Source organism: Penaeus vannamei, chromosome 4 (genome assembly GCF_042767895.1).
Source record: "Penaeus vannamei isolate JL-2024 chromosome 4, ASM4276789v1, whole genome shotgun sequence".
In the NCBI taxonomy this organism is placed as follows: domain Eukaryota; kingdom Metazoa; phylum Arthropoda; class Malacostraca; order Decapoda; family Penaeidae; genus Penaeus; species Penaeus vannamei.
The window spans coordinates 32,228,636-32,255,141 of record NC_091552.1 but is presented as its reverse complement, the minus strand read 5'-3'; positions in this window follow the sequence as shown (position 1 = coordinate 32,255,141).

Here is a 26,506-nt window from a genome sequence, read left to right as displayed (position 1 = left end):
GCTGATTGGTGGAATCACTTTACCAGAGCCCTCTGTTGGCTACCATTAGAAAGAGTCGATTTACGACTGTGACTCAGCATGTCCAAATTACCATTTCTATGTTAGTAAATCCGGCCCCGGCTGGCGCGTTGTTCCCCTGGGCAAGGAACTTTGCCTTGATTGCCTCCGTGGCCACGTGTGTTTGTGTCTGCCCATATCTGTGTATGTCCATGTTTGTGTATCAAATGACTATATAAATATACAATATCTCTTGTGAACTTCAATATGTATGTAAACATGCGCGTAACAACTTGAAAAGGTAAGAATAAAAAGCCCAGCAAGGGAAACAAAGGAAAAACCCGAGGAAACAAAAAATATGGAAACATGTGATAAAAAAAAAATGATAATAATAATCACAGGAAAACAGAAAATGAGAAAAGAAAAGGTGTAAATAGAAAACGTAGATGAGTCAACAATGCGATAAAATGCGAAATAGGAAGTGTTAGAAAAATCGATAACGAAAAAGTGAAAAGTAGAAAATGTTGAAAATTTTAATGAAAATGCGATATAGAAAATAAAATGCATTGTAGCTAATATCACAACGATATGAAATATAGGTAAACTGTGAAAAAAAGATTCGGAATATGTATAAAAAGAATGTAAAACGTACGCCATATATGGAAATGTGTCTAATTAGCCATAAAAAAAGAAAAAATACGTTGAACAATCAAATAAGTAGAAATTGCATGATGTGATATAAAATATATGAATAAGGAAAACAGAAAATAAGGCGAGACAAAAATGCTTAAGAAAATCGTCAATCGTGCGACAGAAAGTGAAATCATGTGATGGACATAATAATGGTAGAAGTCGTGTTTACGTTTGCAATGTGTGTAAAATGTATAATCGAAAAGGGAATAAGAGAAAAGATTAAGTAGAACAATCGAATAAGTAGAAAATAGATAACATGCGATATAAACTATATGTGTATGGAAAGCAGAAAAGAAGAAAAAATGGAAAAGATAATCGTCAATTGTGAAAAATAGGCAAAGTAAATATACGATGTAAAAATAATGATTAATGTGCGAAAAAAAATGTGCGACATTCCTAATATAACAAAGTATAAAACAAGGTGCATGCACGCACACTCAAAGGCAGTTAGACACACTAACGCACACAAACAGATACACACGTACGCACACACACATACACGCATAAATGCACACATGTACGCACAGATACCTAGTGATTCACACGCATGCAAACGGACGTACGCACGGAAACGCATTGACACATATACATACATACATATATATACACACACACACACAAGTGCAGAAACACACCCATGCAACTCATAGAAGTATTGGCATACGCACAAGTACACGTACATTTGCATATACACACGTACACTCCCTCTCCCCCCCCCTTCCCCTACCCTTCTCCCTCTCCGCCCCCCTACCACTCTCCCTTCCTCCCTCCCTCCCTCCCCCCCACTTGCCCGACGCCATTCCCCCCCCCCCCCAAACACACACACACACACATCTCCATCTCTTTCTGACGTCCTTGGCAGAGGAGAGGATCTCAGCAACATTTAAAGACCTGCAACACTTAGAATCGAGGGCGTGGTGGCCGAGTGGTTAGAGCATCGGACTTTGGATTGGTCGACAAATTCAGGTTCGGGGGTTCGAGTCCCGGCCGGCGCGTTGTTCCCCTGGGCAAGGAACTTTACCTTGATTGCCTCCGTGGCCACGTGTGTGTCTGTGTTGTCTATGTCTGTATATGTCTTTGTGTCTGTTTCTATGTGTGTGTATCTGATATGTCTCGTATAATTTGTATGTGTGAATTTCAGAAAATTCTGAAAATATATGTGTAAACAGTGCGAATGGAAAACGATAGAAAAGAGCGAAAAGAAATTGATGAAAATTACGAAGAGGAAAATGCGATATAGAAAATAAAAATAATATGTGAAAGAAAAGGTTCGAAATAAAATTGAAAACTTTGTGAAGTGCGATGTATAAAACATAAAAATGCGATAGAAAATAAAGTGAATATGAAAAAAGAAGCGAGAAGAAATTTACGAAATATAATGAAAAAAGTGAAAAAGTGCGAAATTCCGGAATTTTCTTACTTTTTAAATGAAAAAGTGTGAAGGAAATTACGAAATAAAGTGGAGGTGCGGAATAATAGAAAAAAAATATGCGCGCTGTAGCTCTTCAAACAAAGATACGAAATATACTGTGAGGCGATAAGAATACGATATTATAAAAGTACGTTATGCATAGAAATGTGTAACATGTAAAATCGAAAAGTAAATATGATGACCGTAGAAAAATGAGCAATTGGAACAATCGAATAACAGAAAATAATGTATAAAATATATGTGTTTAATGAAATGTAGAATGCAAAAGTATAAAGTATATGTGTATAAGAACAAAAGAGGATAATGGTTATTCACAATAAAAAAATAAAAAAAATAAAAATCAACCCCCAATGTCAGTATCTGATACGACACTTTCCGACGTCGACGAAACAAGATAACTGGAATGGGAGGGAGAAACTAAGGGAAAAGGGAAACAGCAGAGGGAAGAGGAAAAGGAAATAATTGAGGGTATGAGTGAAGGAGGGGGAGACAATAACAGAATAATGATAATAAGAAAATAATAAAAATTAGAAAGAAAATCCCGGGTTCCTCACCGAAAAAAAGCACATTCCGAAGTAATAATGCAAAATCTGAGGAAATAGGAAGAGCGAAGCGAATGGAAAGAAAAAGGAGAGAAGGAAAGGGATGACGGGGGGGGGGGTGAAGGGGAGGGAGAAAGGAACAGAATAGTAATATGATAAGAAAATGATAGAAAATAAAAGGAATGGGAGAGAGAGACGGAAAGCCTTGAGGGAGTGAAGAGGAAAGAAAACGATAGGGTAATAGTGAATAGGAAGAAAACGACAAAATGATGTTAGAGAGAGAGATTTCATGATAATACAAAATAAAATTATAAGATAGAAACTACGTAAAATATAAAAGCGACAAGGATTATTATTCCTGTTTTTATAATTCTTGTTTATTTTTTATAATCTAGTATTATCTTTATTATTATTATTATCATTATTACTTATCAATATCATTATTATTATTATTATTATTATGACTATCTTTATTACTTATCAATATCATCATTATTATTAATAATAATAGTAATTATTATTATTATTATTACCATTATCATTTGTTTTCATATTATTGTTATCATTATTATCATCATGAATATTATCACTTTTATTCGAACACCTATTCTGTGTCTTTGTGGGAAATGACATCGGCGTCAGAGAATCTCATGGCACTAGAAAGAAGGAAATGAAGGAAAACAGATAAGGCGATAGGGTCATTTATTGATAAGATGCTCTACGTATCGTTTGCGTAAATTAATAATTTCTAAATACGGAGAGAGAAAGAGAGAGAGAAAGAGATGGATAGGGAGGGATAGCGAGAGTGAAAGGTTAAGTGACAGGGAGTAGAAGAGAGAGGAAGAAAGAAAGAAAGATAGCGAGGGGGGAGAGAGGGGGGGGGGGCGAGAGAGAGAGAGGGAGGGGGAGAGTGAGAAAGAGAGAGAATGAAGGGTTAGGAGGAGAATGAAAGAAAGAGAGAGAGTGAGAAAAGGAAAGAGAGAGTGAAGAAGTGTTTTTCCGTAACAATACAACAGAATAGATCTAATTCCGAATTTGCGAATCAGTTTCGTGTTTCAATACATGAAAAAGATTCAATCAAAGAAAGGCATGAACAGAAAAAATAAAAACAAACAAAAGACATAGAAAAGAGACATAAGCAAAGAATAAATAAAGATAAAAGCGTGACGTAGCCAATATAACAAAAATGCGATATAGAAACAAGAAAGGGGTGCATAAAAAAGATAAAGACGACCAAAGAAAGAAATGTGAAAAAAACAGAATGTGAGCTAACGAAAGAGATAATTGGAGTGGGAAAGGAAAACAAAGGAAAAGAGAAGATGGAGAAGGAATGACGTAGAAGAGGAAAAGGGGAGGAAATACAGGAGGGAATACAATAAAAGTACAACAACGATAAGAAATATACAAAATGAAATGGTGAATCGCTTAAACAAAATAGAATATAATAAGCTAAGGGGAAGAGGGAAGGAAGAGGGAAGAAAATAATAGAAAAATAAAATGAAGAACATAGTAGAATGAAAATGAAAGAGAGAAAAGGGATGAGCGAGAGAGAATAGGATAAATAAAATCAAATTAAAAATACAGCAATACAGAGTCAGATATGAAAGCGATAGACGATATTATTATCACTATATTTACGACATTTTATATCGTTATATTCATTATTATAACTACAATTATTATCATTATCATTATCATTATTACCATTTAATAGGGATTTTCATTATTATTAGTTATATATATATTTTACTGTTGCTGTTATCATGATAATGATAATGAAAGTAATCATTATTACTATCATTACTGTTATCATTATTGCTTTTATTGTTATCATTATGATTATTATGATTATTATCATCATATTTATAATAATAATAGTTATTATTATTATTATTATTATTATTATTATTATTATTATTATTATTATCATCATCATTATTATTATTACTACTACTACTACTACTATTATCATTATTTCTATCTATCATTATTGTTTTTGTTATCATTATTTTATTGTCATTATTATCATTATTCATTAATATTATTATCATCGTCATCATCACTTTTCTTACTATTTTTGACATTATAATTTCAACTATTATCATAATCATCATCATCATTATTACTTTTATTATTTTCATTATTATTATTATTATTATCGTTATTATCATTGTCGTTATTTTCTAATCATCATTGTCATTATCATTGTTTATTTTTTATTATTATAACTGTTACTATTACTATTAAACTGATTATCATTTTTACTTATTACTAACATTATCATTATAATCGTCAATGTCAAAGGCATTATTATTATAGTTATAATTATCATTATCACCATTATCCTTTCCATCTTTAATCATTTATTTTCATTTTCTATATTATCGTTATTGTTTTCATCATTATTATTATAAATATCTTTATCATTATTAATGTTTTCATTTTTATTGCAATCATTATCAATATCATTATTATCATTGTTATTACTTCATCATTATTTGTTATTATTATCATTATCATTTTATTTGTTATTGCTATTATATTTATTTTCATCATTTGGTCATTGTTATCATATGCGTTATTATTGCAATTTTGATCATTATTACTATCATTGTCTTCCCCCCCCCACACACACACACCTCCCTACCCCTCTCTTCTGCAACATGTGCAATCGAGGGCGTGGTGGCCGAGTGGTTAGAGCATCGGACTTTGGATTGGTCGACAAATTCAGGTTCGAGGGTTCGAGTCCCCGCTGGCGCATTGTTCCTGGCAAGGAATTTTTTTATTGTCTACATGGCCATATGTGGGTCTGTGTATGTCCATATCTTTGTATGCATGTCTATGCGTATCAAATGACTATATAAATATACAGTGTCTACTATGAATTATGACATATATGTAAACATGCGCGTAACAGAACTCGAAAAGGGAAGGGAAGTGTAAAAAAAAAAGATAAAAACAAAAAAACATCGAGGAAAAAAGCGAAACTAAGAGAGTCAAAGAAACAGAAAATATGCAATCACACACATATAAACAAAGGGAAACAGAAAATTAGAATAGAAACGGCGAAAATATGGAATGTAGATGCGTTGATAATGCGATAAAAATGCGAAATAGGAAATGATAGAAAAATCGATAAAAAAGTGGAATAAAATTGCGAAATAAAAGTGTAATAGAGAAAAGAAAAGCGTGAAATAAAAATGAATAAAAATGTAAAACGTTTGCCATATATGGAAATGTCGAATTTGTAAAATCGGAAAGTGAAGTAACCAAAAAAAGATGAAGGAAGAATAAGAAGTGGAACAACCGAAGAAGTACGAAGCTTATAATGTGATATAAAGTATATATGCAAAAGGAAAACGGATAAAAAGGGCAGACATGAAAACGCTAAAGAAAATCGTCATTTGTGCGACAGAAAGCGAAATCGAAAATGCGATGTAGAAAAAAGAAAAGAAAAATACGATGTATATAACAATGATAAAAGAGAGAAATGACAATAAATCTGGCACGTTCCTAGCATAACAATTGTACTATAATAAGCGAAACAAGAAGAAGAAACAACCGAAGAAGCAGAAAATATGAAAACATGCGATATAAAAAGTATGCAATAAACAGGAAAATAGAAAATGAGAGAAAAGCGAGAATGTAAACAAAAGTGCGTCAATCGTGATTTAAATTTCGAAATAAAAAAAGAGAAATCGATTGTGAAAATTACGGAAGAAAAAGTGCAATGGAGAAAATAATGGTAGAAGTACAATATATGTTTACGTATGCAATGTGTGCAAAATGTAGAATCGAAAAGGCAATAAGAGAAAATAACAAGTAGAACAATCGAATAAGGAGAAAGTAGATATAAAATATATGTATATGCAAAAAAAAAAAGAAAAGAAATCGTCAGTTATAAAAAAAGTAAATGTATAATGTATAAAAAAGAGATAAAAGTGCGAAAACAAGACAAAATAAATGTACATGGCCATGTGTGTGTCTGTGTCTGTCTGTTTCTATGTGTATATGATGCCTCGTATAATTTGTGTGAATTTGAGAAGATTCTGAGCGAAAATATGAATGTGTCAATAATGCGAATGGAAATCGATAGAAAAAGGTGAAAAGAAAAGTGTGAAATTGAAGTGAAAATAGCGGAGGAAAATGCAACATTGAAAATAAAATATATATGTGAAAGAAAAAGTGCGAAATAAAAGTGAAAAAATAGTGAAAAAACAATGATAAAAATGCGATAGAAAATAAAGTAAATATGAAAAGAAAAGGAGAAGGTTACGAAATATAATAGAAAAAGTGAAAAAAGTGCAAAATTCCGTAATTTTCTCACTTTTTTTAATGAAAAATTTGTGAAGGATAATACGAAATCAAGTGAAGAAGTACGGAATAGAAGGAAAAAAATATGAATGTGCGATGTAGCTCTTCAAGCAAGGATACGGAATATGCTGTGAAACGATACAGGATACGATATTATATATATATATATATATATATATATATATATATATATATATATATATATATATATATATATATATATATATATATAATATAAATATATATATAAATATAATATATATATATATATATAAATATAATATATATATAAATATATATATATATATATATATATATATATATATATATATATATATATATATATATATATATATATATATATATATATATGTATATATATATCAGTACGTTATGTATAGAAATGTGTAGCATGTAAAATCGAAAAGTAAATATGATGAGCGTAGAAAAAAAAGCAAGTGGAACAATTGAATAAGAAATATGTGTATAAGGAAAACAAAGAGCGTAATAAGGCGACAAATGACAAACTGGGAGTAAGAAAATCGTCATTTGTGCGACAGAAATCCAAATCGAAAACATTGCTATGGAGAAAAGAAATAAGAAATGTGTGAATGTATGAAATTATAAAAGTGGGAAACAAAAATGTTCTTAATACAAAATTATGTTATAAAATTAGGAAAAGATTGTAAAGTTTAGATACTATGAAAAGATGTGAGCTCGGTATGAGGCTGAACTACATCCAGCTGTGAACATGGGTCTTTCGCCTTGCTTCGTTGTGTGTTACCATCAATTACAGCTACCTTCGGGCCTTCCTTGGGCAAGGTGCAGTACCCGCATGCCTCCCCATAATGGTTACGTGACACCATGGAATGCAGGCGTTAGATAGAGCTGGAAGAGAGATAGAGCTGGAAGAGAGACAGAGCTGGAAGGGAGATAGAGCTGGAAGCAGATTGAAGGTATCTCAACTTATGGTTGCAGGTCTAAGATGTCAGGCAGAGAATCTGTGAAATTAGGCAATGGCTGAGGAAACCGTCCAGGAAGGACACTGCTCCTACGGGAGAGAATGGGGGGGGGGTCACTCTGGTATTATTTCAGTCATAAAAAAGAGAGAGAAAAAAAAAATCAAATCCCAATGTCATTATCTGATACGGCACTTTCCGACGTCGACAAGATAGAAGATAGCTGGAGAGGGAGGGAGAAACTAAGGGAAAAGGGAAAGAGCAGAAGGAAGAGGGAAAGGAAATAATTGAGGGTGGGAGTGAAGGAGGGGGAGACAATATTAGAATAATTATAAGAAAATGATAGAAAATAGAAAGATAAATCCTTGGTCCCTAACCAAAAAAGTGCAAAAAAGATTTTAAAAATCCTATTCTGTGTCTTTATGATAAATAACATCGCCGCCAGAGGATCTAATGGTACTAAAAGGAAGTGAAAGGAAAGCAGATAAGAGGATAGGGACATTTACTGATAAGATGCAATACGTAACGTATGTGAGAATGATTATTTCTAAACACTGAGAGGGAGAGAGAGAGACAAAAAAAGAGGAAAGAGGAGATAGAGAGAGAGATAGATGGGGAAGGGGAAGGAGAGAGAGAGCAAATAGTGAGACGTAAAAAAGATTGATAAAAGTGCGAATCGATATATAAGTGAACTCTTGAAGAATTCTTCTCTGACATAATTATTACAAATGATATAGAAAAAACTACCTTGCTGATATATAAACCGGCATACCAACGCTAAACGAGCATAGCAATTTCTGTGTCTGTCGGCATTTTGATAATAAAACTCCAAAGCGCGACGGCAAGAATAAGCTTGAAATATTTCCTTTGACGACAGATAGCGATTACTGAAAAAAAAATAATAATTGGTCCGGTTCTTTGTTTAACAATGATGAAAAAATAAAGAAATAAAAAACTGTTTGGACTAATATTGATAATAATGTATTATTGATAATATTTGCATTTATGTTTGTATTGGTTCCTATCTATACAGTAAATATAATCCCACATGGATATGATCAAATAAATATATTCATTTTTTTCTGTTTAAATAGTGGTTTAGCTGTGATTATATTAAAAATCTCGCTGTGTCTAGTTCTGTGTATATGTTACACGATTGGCCGAAGGAACCTAAAAGATTATGTATAACGCTCGCTGATTGGTGGAATTACTTTACCAGAGCCCTCTGTTGGCTGCCATTAGAAAGAGTCGATTTACGACTGTGACTCAGCGTCCAATTTACCATTTCTATGTTAGTAAATCCGGCCCCGGCTGGCGCGTTGTTCCCCTGGGCAAGGAACTTCACCTTGATTGCCTCCGTGGCCACGTGTCTTTGTGCCTATATCTGTGTATGTCCATGTCTGTGTATCAAATGACTATATAAATATACAATATCTCTTGTGAACTTCAATATGTATGTAAACATGCGCGTAACAACTTGAAAAGGTAAGAATAAAAAGCCCAGCAAGAGAAACAAAGGAAAACCCGAGGAAACAAAAAATATGGAAGCATGTGATAAAAAAAAAAAAAAAAAAATCACAGGAAATAGAAAATGAGAAAAGAAAAGGCGTAAATAGAAAACGTAGATGAGTCAATAATGCGATAAAATGCGAAATAGGAAGTGTTAGAAAAATCGATAAAGAAAACGTGAAAAGTAGAAAATGTTGAAAATTTTAATGAAAATGTGATATAGAAAATAAATGCATTGTAGCTAATATCACAACGATATGAAATATAGGTAAACTGTGAAAAAAGATTCGGCATATGTATAAAAACATGTAAAACGTACGCCATATATGGTAATGTGTCTAATTAGCCATAAAAAAGAAAAAAGAAGACGTTGAACAATCAAATAAGTAGAAATTGCATAATGTGATATAAAATATGTGAATAAGGAAAACAGAACATAAGACGAGACAAAAATGCTTAAGAAAATCGTCAATCGTGCGACAGAAAGTGAAATCATGCAATGGACATAATAATGGTAGAAGTCGTAAAATTACGCATGCAATGTGTGTAAAATGTAGAATCGAAAAGGGAATAAGAGAAAAGAATAAGTAGAACAATCGAATAAGTAGAAAATAGATAACATGCGATATAAACTATATGTGTATGGAAAGCAGAAAAGAAGAAGAAAAAATGGAAAAGATAATCGTCAATTGTGAAAAATAAGCAAAGTAAATATACGATGTAAAAATAATGATAAATGTGCGAAAGATATAAATGTGCGACATTCCTAATATAACAAAGTATAAAACAAGGTGCATGCACGCACACTCAAAGGCAGATAGACACACTAACGCACACAAACAGATACACACGTACGCACACACACATACACGCATAAATGCACACATGTACGCACAGATACCTAATGATTCACACGCATGCAAACGGACGTACGCACAAAAACGCATTGACACATATACATACATATATATATACACACACACAAGTGCAGAAACACACCCATGCAACTCATAGAAGTATTGGCATACGCACAAGCACACGTACATTTGCATATACACACGTACACTTCCTCTCCCCCCCCTTCCCCTACCCTTCTCCCTCTCCGCCCCCCTACCACTCTCCCTTCCTCCCTCCCTCCCTCCCCCCCACATGCCCGACCCCATCCCCCCCCACACACACACATCTCCATCTCTCTCTGATGTCCTTGGCAGAGGAGGGGATCTCAGCAACATTTAAAGACCTGCAACATTTGCAATCGAGGGCATGGTGGCCGAGTGGTTAGAGCATCGGACTTTGGATTGGTCGACAAATTCAGGTTCGGGGGTTCGAGTCCCGGCCGGCGCGTTGTTCCCCTGGGCAAGGAACTTAACCTTGATTGCCTCCGTGGCCATGTGTGTGTCTGTGTTGTCTTTGTCTGTGTATGTCCTTGTGCCTGTCTCTATGTGTGTGTATCTGATATGTCTCGTATAATTTATATGTGTGAATTTCAGAAAATTCTGAGCGAAAAGAAAATATATGTGTAAACAGTGCGAATGGAAAACGATAGAAAAGAGCGAAAAGAAATTGGTGAAAATTACGAAGAGGAAAATGCGATATAGAAAATAAAAAGAAAAATGTGAAAGAAAAAGTGCGAAAGAAAGGTGAAAAAATTGTGAAGTGCGATGTATAAAACATAAAAATGCGATAGAAAATAAAGTATGAAAAGAAAAGAAGCGAGAAATTTACCAAATATAATGAAAAAAGTGAAAAAGTGCGAAATTCCGTAATTTTCTTACTTTTTAAATGAAAAAAGTGAAGGAAATTACGAAATAAAGTGGAGGCGCAGAATAAAAGTAGAAAAAAATATGTGCGATGTAGCTCTTCAAACAAGGATACGAAACATACTGTGAGGCGATAAGAATACGATATTATAAAAAGTACGTTATGCATAGAAATGTGTAACATCTAAAATCGAAAAGTAAATATGATGACCGTAGAAAAATTAGCAATTGGAACAATCGAATAACAGAAAATAATGTATAAAATATATTTGTTTAATGGAATGTAGAATGCAAAAGTATAAAGTATATGTGTATAAGAACAAAAGAGGATAATAAGGCGACATATGACAAAGAGTAAGAAAATCGTCATTTGTGCGACAGAAATCCAAATCAAAAACATTGCTATGAGAAAAAAATATAAAATATGTGAATGTATAAATGATAAAAGTGGGAAACAAAAATAAATGTGAGAAGTTCTTAATACAAAATAATGCTATAGAATTAGGAGTAGATTGTAAAAAACAGTGTAAATACTATGAAAAGATGTGAGCTGGGTATGAGGCTGAACTACATCCAGCTGTGGACATGGGTCTTTCTCCTTGCTTTGTTGTATGTTACCATCAATTACAGCTAATTCCGGGCCACGCTTACACAAGGCCCGCATGCCTCCCCATAAGGGTTACGTGAAACCATGGAATGCAGGCGTTAGATAGAGCTGGAAGAGAGATAGAGCTGGAAGAGATAGAGCTGGAAGAGAGATAGAGCTGGAAGAGAGATAGAGCTGGAAGAGAGATAGAGCTGGAAGCAGATTGAAGGTTTTTCAACTTATGGTCGCAGGTCTAAGATGTCAGGCAGAGAATCTGAAATGAGGCAACGGCTGAGATCAACGTCCAGGAAGGACACTGCTCCTACGGGAGAGAATGGGGGGGGGGGGTCACTCTGGTATTTTGTCCTGGTTATTCACAATAAAAAAAAAAATCAACCCCCAATGTCAGTATCTGATACCACACTTTCCGACGTCGACGAAACATAAAATAACTGGAATGGGAGAGAGAAACTAAGGGAAAAGGGAAACAGCAGAGGGAAGAGGAAAAGGAAATAATTGAGGGTATGAGTGAAGGAGGGGGAGACAATAACAGGATAATGATAATAAGAAAATAATAAAAATTAGAAAGAAAAATCCCGGGTCCCTCACCGAAAAAAAACACACATTTCGTAGTAATAATGAAAAAAATTGAGGAAATAGGAAGACTGAAGCGAATGGAAAGAAAAAGGGATGACGGGGGGGGGGGGGTGAAGGGGAGGGAGAAAGGAACAGAATAGTAATATGATAAGAAAATGATAAATAAAATGAATGGGAGAGAAACACGGAAAGACTTAGGGAGTGAAGAGGAGAGAAAATTATAGGGTAATAGTGAATAGGAACAAAAAGACAAAATAATAAGTTAGAGAGAGATTTCATAATACAAAATAAAATGATAAATATAAAAGCGACAATGATTATTATTCCTGTTTTTATAATTCTGTTTATCATTTTTTCATAGACATAATCATAGACATAAACGCACATGCATACATCCACTTTCTCTCTCTTTATCTCCTCCCCCCCCCCCTTCCGACAAATTCAGGTTCGGGGGTTCGAGTCCCGGCCGGCGCGTTGTTCCCCTGGGCAAGGAACTTTGCCTTGATTGCCTCCGTGGCCATGTTTGGGTCGCTGTATGTCTGTATCTGTCCATGTCTATGTGTATCAAATGACTATATAGATATACAACGTCTCGTGAAAATCAATATGTACGTAAACACGCGCATAGCAGCTCGAAATGGTAAGTCCAGCAAGATGAAAGCCGAAGAAAAAGAAAATTTGGAACTATGCGATAAAAGTACAAAGGGAAACAGAAGAGAAAAGAAAAGAAAATATGAAATATAGATGCATTGATAATGTGATAAATTGCGAAATAGGAAGTAATAGAAAAATCGACAGAGAAAAGTGGGATAAAATTGCGGAATAAAAGTGAAACAAGTAAAAACGAAGCTGCGAAATATTATAAAAGAGAAAAAAGTGCGAAATAAAAGTGAAATATGTAGATTTTTATGAAAATCGGATATAGCAAATAAAATGCATTGTAGCAAATATAACACCAATATAAGTAAACTTTGAAAACAACAATAATAATAATAAATAAAGATCACTTACGCCATGTTTTTAATTTGTAAAATCGAAAAGGTGAAGTAACCATAAAAAGACGAAGAAAGAAGAATAAGAAGTAGAACAATGGAAGAAGTAGAAAATGAATAATGTGATATAAAATGTGTGCAAAAGGGAAATAAGGCGAGACATGAAAGCGCCAAGAAAATCATTTGTTGTGCGACAGAAATCGAAAGCGAAAACAGGGTGATACAGAAAATAAAGAAAATAAAAATGCGATGTTTATAATAACGATAAAAGGGAGAAATAAGAAATGAAAATAAATCTGACACGTCCCTAGCATAACAAATGTCCTATAATAAGCGAAACAAGAACAACAAACAATCGAAGAAGCAGAAAATGTGAGACTATGCGATATAATAAATATACAATAAACAGGAAAACAGAAAAAAAGAGATGAAGCGAAAATATGTAAACGATAGTGCGTTAATCGTGCTTTAGATTTCGGATTTGATAGAGAAGTCGATAATGAAAATTGCGAAAGAAAAAGAGAAAATAGAGGTAGAAGTACAAGTTTATGTATGGAGTGTGTATAAAATGTAGAATCGAAAAGGCAATAAGAGAAAAGAACAAGGAGAACAATCGAATAAGGAGAAAGTAGATAACCATGCGATATGGAGTATAAATGTCTATGGAAAATGAAAAGAGAAAATGCGAAAATAAAAAACAAAAATAATTGTGAAGATTGTAAATGAAAAATGTATGATAATGATAAATGTGCGAAATAAAAAAAATGTCCGACAATCCTAACATAATCTATATAAAAGGTGTATGCATACATACATAAAGGCAGATAGACACTAACACACAGTCACACACGTACGCTCATACACACAAACACACACACATGCACATATCCTTGGCAGAGGAGGGGGTCTCGGCAACATTTAAAGCCTTCTGCAACAATTGCAATCGAGGGCGTGGTGGCCGAGTGGTTAGAGCATCGGACTTTGGATTGGTCGACAAATTCAGGTTCGGGGGTTCGAGTCCCGGCCGGCGCGTTGTTCCCCTGGGCAAGGAACTTTACCTTGATTGCCTTCGTGTCCATGTCTGTGTTTGTGTCTATGTATGTGTATGTCCTTGTCTGTTTGTCTCTATATGTGTGTATTTGATATGTCTCCTATAATTTGTATGTGTGAATTTCAGGAAATTCTAAGCGAAAAGAAAATATATATGTGTAAACGATAGAAAAGAGTGAAAATTACGAAGAGGAAAATGCGATATAGAAAATAAAATAAAAATATGCGAAAGAAAGAGTTCGAAATAAAATTGAAAAGTTTGTGTAGTGCGATGTATAAAACATAAAAATGCGATAGAAAATAAAGTGAATATGAAAAATGAAGCGAGAAGAAATTTACGAAATATAATGAAAAAAGTGAAAAAGTGCGAAATTCCGCAATTTTCTTACTTTTTAAATGAAAATAGTGTGAAGAAAATTACGAAATAAAGTGGAGGTGCGGAATAATAGAAAAAAAAAATATGATGCGCGCTGTAGCTCTTCAAACAAGGATACGAAATATACTGTGAGGCGATAAGAATACGATATTATAAAAAGTACGTTATGCATAGAAATGTGTAACATGTAAAATCGAAAAGTAAATATGATGACCGTAGAAAAATGAACAATTTGAACAATCGAATAACAGAAAATAATGTATAAAATATATGTGTTTAATGAAATGTAGAATGCAAAAGTATAAAATATATGTGTATAAGAACAAAAGAGGATAATGGTTATTCACAATTAAAAAAAAAAAAAAAAAAAAATCAACCCCAATGTCAGTATCTGATACGGCACTTTCCGACGTCGACGAAACATAAAATAACTGGAATGGGAGGGAGAAACTAAGGGAAAAGGGAAACAGCAGAGGGAAGAGGAAAAGGAAATAATTGAGGGTATGAGTGAAGGAGGGGGAGACAATAACAGAATAATGATAATAAGAAAATAATAAAAATTAGAAAGAAAAATCCCGGGTCCCTCACCGAAAAAAACACATTGCGTAGTAATAATGCAAAATCTGAGGAAATAGGAAGAGCGAAGCGAATGGAAAGAAAAAGGAGAGAAGGAAAGGGATGACGGGGGGGGTGAAGGGGAGGGAGAAAGGAACAGAATAGTAATATGATAAGAAAATGATAGAAAATAAAAGGAATGGGAGAGAAAGACGGAAAGCCTTGAGGGAGTGAAGAGGAGAGAAAATTATAGGGTAATAGTGAATAGGAAGAAAACGACAAAATAATAAGTTAGAGAGAGAGATTTCACCATAATACAAAATAAAATGATAAATCAAGATAGAAACAGTACGTAAAATATAAAAGCGACAACGATTATTATTCCTATTTTTATAATTCTTCTATTTATCATTTTTTATCATCTAATATTAGCTTTATTATTATTAGTAGTAGTAGTAGTACTATTATTATTATTATTATGATCATTATTATTATTAATAATTATTATAATTATTATCATTATTATTACCATTATCATTTCTTTTCTTATTATTGTTATCATTATTATCATCATTATCATTATCACTCTTATTCGAACACCTATTCTGTGTCTTTGTGGGAAATGACATCGGCGTCAGAGAATCTCATGGCACTAGAAAGAAGGAAATGAAGGAAAACAGATAAGGCGATAGGGTCATTTATTGATAAGATGCTCTGTGTATCGTTTGTGAAAATTAATAATTTCTAAATACGGAGAGAGAAAGAGAGAGAGAGAGATGGATGGGGAGGGCGAGGGAGAGCAAGAGCGAAAGGATGAGTGGAAGGGAGTAGAAGAGAGGAGAGGAAGAAAGAAAGAAAGATAGCGAGGGGGGAGAGAGGGGGGGCGAGAGAGAGAGAGGGAGGGGGAGAGTGAGAAAGAGAGAGAATGAAGGGTTAGGAGGAGAATGAAAGAAAGAAAGAGAGAGAGAGTGAGAAAAGGAAAGAGAGAGAGTGAAGAAGTGTTTTTCCGTAACAATACAACAGAATAGATCTAATTCCGAATTGGCGAATCAGTTTCGTGTTTCAATACATGAAAAAGTCTTTTCAAAGCTCATAAGAAATCTAGGATTAGCATGATTTTTGTAACAACGACAAAAGATCGAAAAGGTAAGATAACTGTAATAAGTGAAGGAAGAAGTAAGTAAACTATGGATAAACATGCAATAGAATGTGTGTATGAAAGAAAACCAACATACAATCAAAGAAAGGCATGAACAGAAAAAATAAAAACAAACAAAAGACATAGAAAAGAGACATAAAAGAATTCTAAAAGTTCGAAATGAAAAATAAAGATAAAAGCGTGACGTGGCCAATATAACAATAATGCGATATAGAAACAAGAAAGAGGTGTGAAAAAGAATAAAGATGACCAATGAAAGAAATGTGAAAAACAAAAAAAATGTGAGCTAACGAAAAAGATAATTGGAGTGGGAAAGGAAAACAAAGGAAAAGAGAAGATGGAGAAGGAATGACGTAGAAGAGGGAAAGGGGAGGAAATACAGGGGGAGGGACACAATGAGAGAACAATAATGAGAAGAAATATACAAAATGAAATGGCTAATCGCTTAAACAAAATAGATTATAATAAGCTAAGGGATAGAGGGAAGGAAGAGGGGAGAAAATGATAGAATAATAAAATGAAGAACATAGACTGAAAATAAAAGAGAGAAAAGGGATGAGATACAGAATAAATAAAATCCAATTAAAAATACAGCAATATCGAGTCAGATATGAAAGCCTTTATCATAATGATAATGAAAGTAATCATTAATACTATCATCATTGTTATCATTATTACTATTATTATTATTCTGATTGTTTAGATTATTATCATCATATTTATTATTATTATTATTATTACTATTATCGTTATTGTTTTTGTTATCATTGTTATTTGTAATTATCATTATCGTCGTTCATTAATATTAGTATTATCGTCATCACTTTTCTATTTTTGGTAGTATTACTATTATCATAATCATCATTATTATTATTACTTTTATTATTACCATTATCAATATTATTATTAAATTATTATTATCGTTATTATCATTGTCGTTATTTTCTAATCATCATTGTCATTATCATTATTGATCTTTTTTTATTATTATGATTGTTACTATTACTATTATAATGATTATTATAAACACTTATTACTAACATTATCATTATAATCCTCAATGTCAAAGACATCATTATTATAGTTATAATCATCGTTATCATCCTCATTATCCGTTTCATCTTTAATTATCATTTATTTTCATTTTCTTTATTATCGTTATTGTTTTTATCATTATTATCATGATTATCATTATCATTATTAACATTTTCACTACTCTCATTGTTATTGCTATCATTATCAATATCATTATTATCATTGTTATTACTCCATCATTATTTCAGTTATTATTATCATTATTATTTGTTATTGCTATTATATTTTCATCATTATGGTCATTGTTATCATATGCGTTATTATCGCAATTTTTAACATTATTATTATCATTGTCAATTTTACAATTCTATCATTGGCATTACACATACATACGCATACACGCACACAGATACATTCGTACGCACGCACACACATACAAATGCGCACAGAGACCCACCGACCTGTGCACACGCATACAGACACACGCACGGAAACACATTCACACCCAAACACACACACATGTGCATACACACAAACGCACACACATCACACATACACAGGAGCACACACGTACACATACACGCATAGACAAAAACAGACACAAAACACAACACAACTGTGAAATCATAGACGTTTGGTAATCGCACATGCATACATCCACTCCCTCTATCACCCCCCACCCCCCCCGACAAATTCAGGTTCGGGGGTTCGAGTCCCGGCCGGCGCGTTGTTCCCCTGGGCAAGGAACTTTACCTTGATTGCCTCCGTGGCCATGTTTGGGTCGCTGTATGTCTGTATCTGTCCATGTCTATGTGTATCAAATGACTATATAGATATACAACGTCTCGTGAAAATCAACATGTACGTAAACACGCGCATAGCAGCTCGAAATGGCAAGTCCAGCAAGATGAAAGCCGAAGAAATAGAAAATATGGAACTATGCGATAAAAGTACAAAGGGAAACAGAAGAGAAAAGAAAAGAAAATATGAAATATAGATGCATTGATAATGTGATAAATTGCGAAATAGGAAGTAATAGAAAAATCGATAGAGAAAAGTGGGATAAAATTGCGGAATAAAAGTAAAACAAGTAAAAACGAAGCTGCGAAATATTATAGACGAGAAAAAAGTGCGAAATAAAAGTAAAATATGTAAAACATTTTTATGAAAATCGGATATAGCAAATAAAATGCATTGTAGCAAATATAACACCAATATAAGTAAACTTTGAAAAAAAAAATAATAAAAATCACTTACGCCATGTTTTTAATCTGTAAAATCGAAAAGGTGAAGTAACCATAAAAAGACGAAGAAAGAAGAATAAGTAGAACAATGGAAGAAGTAGAACATGAAAAATGTGATATAAAATGCGTGCAAAAGGGAAATAAGGCGAGACATGAAAGCGCCCAAGAAAATCATTTGTTGTGCGACAGAAATCGAAATCGGAAACAGGGTGATACAGAAAAAAAGAAAATAAAAATGCGATGTTTATAATAACGATAAAAGGGAGAAATAAGAAATGAAAATAAATCTGACACGTCCCTAGCATAACAAATGTCCTATAATAAGCGAAACAAGAACAACAAACAATCGAAGAAGCAGAAAATGTGAGACCATGCGATATAATAAATATACAATAAACAGGAAAACAGAAAATGAGAGAAAATACGTAGACAATAGTGCGTTAATCGTGCTTTAGATTTCGGATTCGATAGAGAAGTCGATAGTGAAAATTGCGAAAGAAAAAGAGAAAATAGAGGTAGAAGTACGATATAAGTTTATGTATGGAATGTGTATAAAATGTAGAATCGAAAAGGCAATAAGAGAAAAGAACAAGGAGAACAATCGAATAAGGAGAAAGTAGATAACCATGCGATATAGAGTATAAATGTCTATGGAAAACAGAAAATGAAAAGAGAAAATGCAAAAATAAAAAACAAAAATGACTGTGAAGATTGTAAATGAAAAATGCATAAGATAATGATAAATGTGCGAAATAAAAAAAAAAATTGACAATCCTAACATAATCTATATAAAAGGTGTATGCATACATACATAAAGGCAGATAGACACTAACACACAGTCACACACGAACGCTCATACACACAAACACACATACATGCACGCGCAGACACACCTACAGGTGCACGCGCATACAAACGGACGCACGCACGGAATCGCATTTATAAAGACATACATACATATATATATACACACAACAACAGCACTTGCACACACACCCATGCACTCATAGACGTACTGGCATACGCACTCGCACACGTACCCATACTTACACATACATTATCTCTCACTCTCTCTCCCCTCCACCTACCCCTCTCCCTATCCCCCCCCCCCACGTCTCCATCTCTCTCTAATATCCTTGGCAGAGGAGGGGGTCTCGGCAAAATTTAAAGACTTCTGCAACATTTGCAATCGAGGGCGTGGTGGCCGAGTGGTTAGAGCATCGGACTTTGGATTGGTCGACAAATTCAGGTTCGGGGGTTCGAGTCCCGGCCGGCGCGTTGTTCCCCTTGGCAAGGAACTTTACCTTGATTGCCTTCGTGTCCATGTCTGTGTATGTCTATGTATGTGTATGTCCTTGTCTGTCTGTTTCTATGTGTGTGTGTATCTGATATGTCGTATAATTTGTATGTGTGAATTTCAGAAAATTCTGAGCGAAAAAGAAATATAAATGTCAACAGTGCGAATGGAAATCGATAGAAAAAAGTGAAAAGAAAACGTGAAATTGAAGTGAAAATAGCGAAAAGAAAAATGCGATATAGTAAATAAAATAAATGTGAAAGAAAGAGTGCGAAATAAAAGTGAAAAATTAGTGAAGAAGGCGGAAAATAATTAAAAAGTGAAAAAAATTGTGAAGTGCAATGTCTAAAAATGCGATAGAAAATAAAGTGAATATGAAAAAAGAAAGAAGAAATTTACGAGATATAATGAAAAACGTGAAAAAGTGCGAAATTCCGTAATTTTCTTACTTTTTAAATGGAAAAGTGTGAAGGAAATTATGAAATAAAGTGAAGAGGTGCGGAATAAAAGTAGAAAAAATAAAATGTGCGATGTAGCTCTTTAAAGGATACGAAATATCCTGTGAGACGATAAGAAAACGATATTATTAAAAGTACGTTATGCATAGAAATGTGTAACGTAACATCGAAAAGTAAATAACTATAATGAGCGTAGAAAAAAGAGCGTGGAACATCGAATAACAAAAAAATAATGTATAAAATATATGTGTATAGGGAAATGTAGAATATAAAAGTAAAGTATATGTGTATAAGGAAAACAAAAGAGGATAATAAGGCGACAAATGACAAACTGAGAATAAGAAAATCGTCAGTTGTGCGACAGAAATCCAAATCGAAAGCATTGCTATAAGAAGAGAAATAAGAAATGTGTGAATTTATAAAATGATAAAAGTGGGAAACAAAAATAAATGTCCGAAGTTCTTAATGCAACAGAATAATGCTATAAAAGGAATAGAATGTAAAAAAAAGTGTAAATACTATGAAAAGATGTGAGCTGGGTATGAGGCTGAACTACATCCAGCTGTGGACATGTCTTTCGCCTTGCTTTGTTGTGTTACCATTAATTGCAGCTACATCCGGGCCTCCCTTGGACAAGGCGCAGTGCCCGCATGCCTCCCCATAAGGGTTACGTGACACCATGGAATGCAGGCGGTAGATAGAGCTGGAAGAGAGATAGAGCTGGAAGAGAGATAAACCTGGAAGAGAGATAAAGCTGGAAGCAGATTGAGGACATCTAAACTTATGGTCGCAGTGTCTAAGATAACAAACAGTAAAAGTACAAGGAGATAACCGCTAAATCTAACGTGCATAAATTCAAAGGCGACATTGATCATTATTCTTGTTTTCACCATTCTTCTACTTATTATATTTTTCATCAGATTTTTATTAGCATGTATTATCACATTTTTATAATTATCATCATTATTATTACTGTAACTATTATCCTAATCTTTATGATGTTATCGTTATCATCATTATTATTATTACCATTACCATTTCTTTCTTTATTGTTATCATCATCATCATCATCATCACCATCATCATCCTTATTGAAAAACCTATTCTGTGTCTTTATGAGAAATGGCATCGGCGTCAGAGAATCTCATGGCACTAAAAAGAAGGATATAAAGGGAAAACAGTTAACAGGAGAGGGACATTCATTGATAAGATGCTATTGCGTACCGTATCGTATGTGAAATTAATTTCTAAACACACACACACACACACACACACACACACACACACACACACACACACACACACACACACACACACACACACACAGAAAGAGAGGGAGGAAAAGAGAGAGAGAGCGAGAGGGGGGGCGAGAGAGGGAGAGAGAGAGAGTGGGAGAGAGAGAGAGAGAGAGAGGGAGGGAGGGAGGGAGGGAGAAAGAGAGAGAAAGAAATGGGGAGGGGGGGAAGAAAGCGAAAGGTTGAGGGACAGAGAGTAGAAGAGAGAGGATAGGAAGAGAGAGAGAAGGAGAGGGGGAGAGCAAGGGGGGAGGAAGGGAGAGACAAAGAGACAAGAGAGAGAAATAAAGAGAGAGAGGGGGGGTAAGGGAAATGAAGGAAAGGGAGAGCGAGACAGGCAGAGAGATACACACACTAAGAGGAGGGGAAGAGAGAGAAAGTGAATAAGTGCTTTTGCGTAACAGTACAACCGAATAGATCTAATTCCTCATTTCCAACTTGCTTTGATAACACCAATTCCCGCAAGCAAAATTAGCATTTCCTCCAGGCAGATCATCTCTTACTTTCCAAGCGTCCAGCGTTGTGTGAGGCAGACATCACCACCACTACACGCTCTTTCTCTCTCATTCCTTGCGCTACAAACTTCCGGTTTATTTCTCTCTTATCGGAGTTTGCGAATCAGCTTCGTGTTTCAATACATAAAAAAAATCAAAATAGTCTTTTCAAAGCTCACAAGAATAGGATTAGTATGTTTTTGTTACTTAACGACAAAAGATCGAAAAGAGTAAGATAACTGTAATTAGTGAAGGAAGAAAAAGTAAACTATAAATAAACGCAATAGAACATATACATGTGTAAAAAACAAACAATCGAAGAAAGGCAAAAACAGGAAAATAAAACATAAAATTAAGAATAGCAAAAGACATAGAAAGAGAAAATAAAGTGTGACGTAAGAAGGATTGATAAAGGTGCGAAATGAAAAATAAAGATAAAGGTGTGACGTAGCCAATATAAAAAAATGCGATATAGAAACAAAAAAAGTGTAAAAGAGCATAAAGACGACAAGAGAAAGAAATGTGAACTACCAAAAAAGATAATTGAAGTGGGAAATGGAAATAAAGGAAAAGAGAAGATGGAGAAGGAATGACGTAGAAGAGGGAAAGGGGAGGAAATACAGGGGAAGGGAAGACAATAAGAGAACAATAATGATGAGAAATATAGAAAATGAAATGGTGAATAGTTTAAAGAAAATTAATTATGATAAGTTAAGGGAAAGAGGGAAGGAATGGAAGAGGGGAGAAAATAATAGAATAATAAAATGAAGAACAGTTGAATGAAAATGAAAGAGAGAAAAGGGATGAGATAGAGAATAAGATAAATAAAATCAAATGAAAAATACAGCAATATAGAGTCAGATATGAAAGCGACAGATGATATTATAATTGCTCTTATTATTATCAATATTCTCCTTCATTAGCATTTTATCACTATATTTACTACATTTTATATCATTGTATTTATTGTTATAATTTCAATTATTATTATCATTATCATTATTATTATCATTATTATTAATTTTCATTATTATTTATACATTTTTTTTTACTGATCCTGTTATCATGATAATGATAATGAGTACTTTCATTATCATTATAATTATTGTTATCATTATTACTATTATTATTATCATTATGATTGCTATGATTATCATCATCATATTTATTATTATTATTATTACTACTATTACTCCTACTATCAATATTATTATTTCTGTCATCATTATTGTTTTTGTTATCATTGTTATTTTTGATTATCATTATCATCATTATTCATTAATATTAGCATTATCGTCATCATCACTTTTCTTACTATTTTTCATATTATAATTTTAAGTATTATCATTATCATTATTATTACTTTTATTATTTTTATTATTATTATTATTATCGTTTATTATCATTGTCGTTATTTTCTAATCATCATTGTCATTATCATTATTGTTTTTTTCATTATTATAACTGTTGCTATTACTATTATAATAATTATCATTAACACTTATTACTATTATCATTATAATCCTCAATTCCAAAGACATTATTATTATAATCATCATTATCATCATCATTATCCTTTTCATCTTTAACCATCATTATATTCATTATCGTTATTGTTTTCATCTTCATTAATATAACTATCATTATCATTATTAATATTTTCATTACTCTTTTATTGCAATCATTATCAATATCATTATTATCATTGTTATTACTTCATCATTATTTCTGTTATTATTATCATTATCATTTATTGATATTATAATTATTTTCATCATTATGAAACACGCACGGAAACACATTCACACACAAACACACACATGTGCATATACACGCACGCACACACATTACACATACTCAGGTGCACACACGTACACATGCACGCATAGACAAACACAGACACAAAACACACAACACACACCTATGCAATTATGGACGTATTGGTAAACGCACATGCACTCATACACTCTCTCTATCTCCCCCCCCCTCCCTACCCCTCTCTTCTGCAACATGTGCAATCGAGGGCGTGGTGGCCGAGTGGTTAGAGCATCGGACTTTGGATTGGTCGACAAATTCAGGTTCGGGGGTTCGAGTCCCGGCCGGCGCGTTGTTCCCCTTGGCAAGGAACTTTACCTTGATTGCCTCCGTGGCCATGTGTGTGTCTGTGTATATCTTTATCTGTATATGTCTATGTGTAACAAATGACTATATAGATATACAATGTCTCTTTTGAATTCCAATATGTATGTAAACATGCGCGTAACAGAACTCGAAAAGATGTCTAAAAAGCCCAGCACGAGGAACAAGAGAAAAACCCGAAGAAACAGAAAATATGGAACCATGCGATAAAAAGTACGAAAAGAAACGAAAAAATAGAAAAAAAAGAAAATATAGAATATATATCCGTTGATTATGCGATAAAATGCGAAATAGGAAGTGATAGAAAAATCGATAGACAAAAGTGGAACAAAGTTGCGGAATAAGAGTGAAAAAAGTATAAAAAAAAATCCGAAATAAAAGTATAGAAGAGAAAAGAAAAGAAATAAAAGTGAAATATGTAGAAACATTTAATGGAAATCCGATATAGTAAAAAAATGCATTGTAGCAAATATAACACCAATATAAGTAAAATTGGAAGAAAGATAAAAAAGAAAAAAATGTATATATAACGCGCGTCATATTTAGAAATGTGGCTAATTTGTAAAATCGAAAAGGTGAAGTAACCATAAAATGACGAAGGAAGAGGAAGAAGCAGAAAATTAATAATGTGATATGAAATACATGTGCAAAAGCGAAATCGAAAACAGTGCGATATAGAAAAAAAATAAATCTGGCATGTTCCTAGCATAACAAATGTGCTTTAATAAGCGAAACAAGAACAAGAAAAAAACGAAGAAGCAGAAAATATGAGAGCATTCGATATAAAAGGTACACATTAAACAGGAAAGCAAGACATAGAAAAACGCGAAAGAGAAATCGATGGTTAAAATTGCGAAAGAAAAAGAGCAATGGAGAAAATAATGGTAGAAGTACGATAGAAGTTTACGTATGCAATGTGTGTAAAATGTAGAAAAGGCAATAAGAGAAAAGAACAAGTAGAACAATCGAATATGTATAAAGATAAACGCGACATAAAATATATTCATTATTCTGCTTAAATAGTGGTTTAGCTGTGATTATATATAAAAAAAATCTCGCTGTGTCTAGTTCTGTGTATATGTTACATGATTGGCCGAAGGAATCTAAAAGATTATGTATAACGCTCGCTGATTGGTGGAATCACTTTACCAGAGCCCTCTGTTGGCTACCATTAGAATGAGTCGATTTACGACTGTGACTCAGCATGTCCAAATTACCATTTCTATGTTAGTAAATCCGGCCCCGGCTGGCGCGTTGTTCCCCTGGGCAAGGAACTTCACCTTGATTGCCTCCGTGGCCACGTGTGTTTGTGAAACGTGAAAAGTAGAAAATGTTGAAAATTTTAATGAAAATGCGATACAGAAAATAAATGCATTGTAGCTAATATCACAACGATATGAAATATAGGTAAACTGTGAAGAAAAAAATTCGGCATATGTATAACGTATGTAAAACGTATGCCATATATGGAAATGTGTCTAATTAGCCATAAAAAAAGAAAAAAGAAGACGTTGAACAATCAAATAAGTAGAAATTGCATAATGCGATATAAAATATGTGAATAAGGAAAACAGAACATAAGGCGAGACAAAAATGTTTAAGAAAATCATTTGTACGACCGAAAGTGAAATCATGCAATGGACATAATAATGGTAGAAGTCGTGTTTACGTTTGCAATGTGTGTAAAATGTAGAATCGAAAAGGGAATAAGAGAAAAGAATAAGTAGAACAATCGAATAAGTAGAAAATAGATAACATGCGATATAAAGTATATGTGTATGGAAAGCAGAAAATAAGAAGCAAAAATGGAAAAGAAAATCGTCAATTGTGAAAAATAGGCAAAGTAAATATACGATGTAAAAATAATGATAAATGTGCGAAAAAAAAATAAATGTGCGACAATCCTAATATAACAAAGTATAAAACAAGGTGCGTGCACGCACACTCAAAGGCAGTTAGACACACTAACGCACACAAACAGATACACACGTACGCACACACACATACACGCATAAATGCACAC